The 4,245-nt window shown below is 43.5% G+C and overlaps 1 pseudogene; it reads left to right on the plus strand.

Moving 5' to 3' along the window:
- The first annotated feature begins 2,380 nt into the window (after window positions 1-2,380).
- On the plus strand, window positions 2,381-3,843 carry LOC101126198 (keratin, type II cytoskeletal 8-like; annotated as a pseudogene).
- Window positions 3,844-4,245: the final 402 nt, after the last annotated feature.

Raw genomic sequence — 4,245 nt, forward strand, 5'->3', positions numbered from 1 at the left:
ATTATTGCCACAATTTCAAAGGCTGTTATTGGTCTATTAAGAGATTTAACTTTTTCCTTGTTTAGTCTTGGGAGGGTGTATGTGTTGAGGAATTTATCCATTTTTTCTAGATTTTCTAGTTTATTTGCGTAGAGGTGTTTGTAGTATTCTCTGATGATAGTTTGTATTTCTGTGGGATTGGTGGTGATATCCCCTTTATCATTTTTTATTGCATCTATTTGATTCTTCTCTCTTTTCTTCTTTATTAGTCTTGCAAGCGGTCTATCAATTTTGTTGATCTTTAAAAAAAAAAACAGCTCCTGGATTCATTGATTTTTTGAAGGGTTTTTTTGTGTTTCTATTTCCTTCAGTCCTGTTCTGATTTTAGTTATTTCTTGCCTTCTGCTAACTTTTGAATGTGTTTGCTCTTGCTTTTCTAGTTCTTTTAATTGTGATGTTAGGGTGTCAATTTTGGATCTTTCCTGCTTTCTCTTGTGGGCGTTTAGTGCTATAAATTTCCTTCTACACACTGCTTTGAATGTGTCCCAGAGATTCTGGTATGTTGTGTCTTTATTCTCATTGCTTTCAAAGAACATCTTTATTTCTGCTTTCATTTCCTTATGTACCCAGTAGTCATTCAGGAGCAGGTTGTTCAGTTTCCATGTAGTTGAGCAGTTTTGAGTGAGTTTCTTAATCTTGAGTTTTAGTTTGATTGCATTGTGGTCTGAGAGACAGTTTGTTATAATTTCTGTTCTTTTACATTTGCTGAGGAGTGCTTTACTTCCAACTATGTGGTCAATTTTGGAATAGGTGTGGTGTGGTGCTGAAAAAAATGTATATTCTGTTGATTTGTGGTGGAGAGTTCTGTAGATGTCTATTAGGTCCGCTTGGTGCAGAGCTGAGTTCAATTCCTAGGTATCCTTGTTAACTTTCTGTCTGTTTGATCAGTCTAATATTTGTTCATTAGACACACCCCGTGTGGTGCCTAATGTTTATTCATTTCTGTTGCCGAATTGCTCTGGTTAGTACTTCAAGTATTTTGTTTAATAAAGGCAGAAAAGTGGGTATTTTTGTGTTCTTCCTGATATTAGAGGAAAGCTTTCAGCTTTGCCTCATACAGTATGTTGTTAGATGTCCGTTTGTGAAAATTTGTCCTTTATTGTATTGATGTGGCCTTCCTTCTAAACCTACTTTATTTTTTATCTGAAGAATGTCGCATGTTATCAGATGCTTTCTCTTTGTCTATTGAGGTGATTATATAATGAGTGTTCTACATTCTGCTTATGTGATGTATCACATTTATTAATTTGTGTGTGTTAAACCATCTTTTCACCTCTGGGATAAACTCACCTGATTATTGTGAATGATTTTTTAATGTGCTTCTGAATTCAGTTGTTGAAGATTTTTGCATCTACATTCAACAGGGATATTAGACTACAGTTTTTATTGTTGTGTTATTTATGGCTTTGGTATCAGTGTATTGCTGGTCTTATAGAATTAGTTTGGAAGAATTTCCTCCTTATATACTTTTTTAAAGAATTTTGAGAACAGTTATTATTGTTTTTCTAAAAATATTTGGCAGGATTCTCTAGTGAAACCATCACTTCCTGGACTTTTCTTTAATGGGAGATTTTTTTCTTATTATTTTAATCTCCTTACTTACAATTGTATGCTCAGGCTTTCTATTTTTTCTTGGTTCAATCTTGGTAGCTTTTTGTGTCCAGAAATTTATTTTTTTCTGGTTTTCTAATTTGTTCTCTTAATTTATCTGAGATTATTCTAATGAGAATATTCTTGTATTCTCTTACAGCTGTAATAGTCTCTAATGGTCCTTTTTTTTTTTTTGATGGAGTCTCGCTCTGTCACCCAGGCTGGAGTGCAATGGGGTGATCTCGGCTCACTGCCAGCTCTGCCTCCTGGGTTCACGCCATTCTCCTCCCTCAGCCTCCAAAGTAGCTGGGACTGCAGGCCCCCACCACCATGCCCAGCTAAATTTTTATTTTTTTAGTAGAGACGGGGTTTCACCATGTTAGCCACAATGGTCTTGATCTCCTGACCTCATGTTCCACCTGCCTTAGCCTCCCAAAGTGCTGGGATTACAGGCAAGAGCCACCACGCCCAGCATCTAATGATCCTTTTTATTTTTGTGGTATCAAGTGTAAGGTTTTGTTTTTCTGTTTCTGATTTTATTTGCTTTTCTTTTTGTTTCCTGATTAGTCTAGTTTATGCTTTGTCAATTGTGTTTTATTTTTTCAAAAAACAGCTTTTTTTCATTTTTTAATTGTTATTTCAATGTCAATTTTGTTTATTTTTGCTCTATTTTAAAATTTTATTTTCTTGACCAAGAAGCAGCTTCTCTGCCCCTTCTGGAATCTCCACCTGGTTCAGCCCACCTGCCTCTACTCCTGCTTCCACCATGTCCATCAGGGTGACCCAGAAGTCCTACAAGGTGTCCACCTCTGGCCCCTGGGTCTTCAGCAGCTGCTCCTACTTGAGTGGGCCCAGTGCCCACATCAGCTTCTTGAGCTTCTCCCGAGCGGGCAGCAGCAGCTTCCAGGGTGGCCTGGGCAGAGGCTATGATGGGGCCAGCGGCATGGAAGGCATCACTGCTGTAATGGTCAACCAGAGCCTGCTGAGCCCCATTAACCTGGAGGTGGACCCCAACATCCAGGCCATGCGCACCTAAGAGAAGGAGCAGATCAAGACCCTCAACAAGTTTGCCTCCTTCATTGACAAGGTAGAGTTCCTGGAGCAGCAGAACAAGATGCTGGAGAACAAGTGGAGCCTCCTGCAGCAGCAGAAGATGGCTCAGAGCAACCTAGACAACATGTTCGAGAGCCACATCAACAACCTTAGGTGGCAGCTGGAGACTCTGGGCCGGAAGAAGCTGAAGCTGGAGGCAGAGCTTGGCAACATGCAGGGGCTGGTGGAGGATTTCAAGAGCAAGTATGAGGATGAGATCAATAAGTATACAGAGATGGAGAATGAATTTGTCCTCATCAAGAAGGATGTGGATGAAGCTTACATGAACAAGGTAGAGCTGGAGTATCGCCTGGAAGGGCCAACTGATGAGATCAACTTCCTCAGGAAGCTGTATGAACAAGAGATCCGGGAGCTGCAGTCCCAGATCCTGGACATGTCTGTGGTGCTGTCCATGGACAACAGCCACTCCCTGGACATGGACAGCATCATTGCTGAGGTCAAGGTGCAGTACGAGGAGATTGCTAACCGCAGCTGGGCTGAGGCTGAGAGAATGTACCAGAACTAGTATGAGGAACTGCAGATGCTGGCTGGGGAGCACGATGATGACCTACTTAGTACAAAGACTGAGATCTCCACGATAAACCAGAACATCAGCTGGCTCCAGGCTGAGATTGAGGGCCTCAAAGGCCAGAGGGCTTCCTGGAGACCACCATAACAGATGCGGAACAGCGTGGGGAGCTGGCCATTAAGGATGCCAATGCCAAGCTTTCCCAGCTGGAGGCTGCCCTGCAGCAGGCCAAGCAGGACATGGCACTGCAGCTGCGTGAGTACCAGGAGCTGATGAACTTCAAGCTGGCTCAGGACATCATGATCACCACCTACAAGAAGCTGCTGGAGAGTGAGGGGAGCCGGCTGGAGTCTGGGATGCAGAGCATGAGTATCCATATGAAGACCACCAGTGGCTATGCAGGTAGTCTGAGCTCGGCCTATGGGGGCCTCACAAGCCTGGGCCTCAGCTACAGCCTGGGCTCCAGCTTTGGCTCTGGCGCTGGCTCCAGCTCCTTCAGCCACACCAGCTCCACCAGGGCCGCGGTTGTGAAGAAGATTGAGGCCCGGAATGGGAAGCTGGTGTCCGAGTCCTCTGACGTCCTGCCCAAGTGAACAGTGGTGGCAGCCCCTCCCAGCCTGCCCCTCCTGCGGCTGCCTCAGAGCCCAGAGGCAGGCTGCTGTGCAGGGAAGCACAGGGAACAGGAGACACACCTGAGCCTCAGCCCTTAGCCCACCCGCGGGGTGTTCACGGCGTGGGGATGCCCCTTGCCCATGCCTCCAGCTACAAAACAATTCAATTTCTTCCTTCCTTCCTTCCTTGCTTCCTTCCTTCCTTCCTTCCTTCCTTCTTTCCTTCCTTCCTTCTTCTTTCTTTCTTTCTTCTTTCTTTCTTTTCTTTTTTCTTTCTTTCTTTCCTTCTTTCTTCTTTCTTTTTCTTTCTTTCTTTCCTTTTTCCAAAATAAAACCTCAGCTAGCTCAGAAAAAAAATCTTTTCTTTTACTTATTTTGTATTTG

The sequence above is a fragment of the Gorilla gorilla genome, chromosome X, assembly GCF_029281585.2.
Source record: "Gorilla gorilla gorilla isolate KB3781 chromosome X, NHGRI_mGorGor1-v2.1_pri, whole genome shotgun sequence".
Lineage (NCBI taxonomy): Eukaryota > Metazoa > Chordata > Mammalia > Primates > Hominidae > Gorilla > Gorilla gorilla.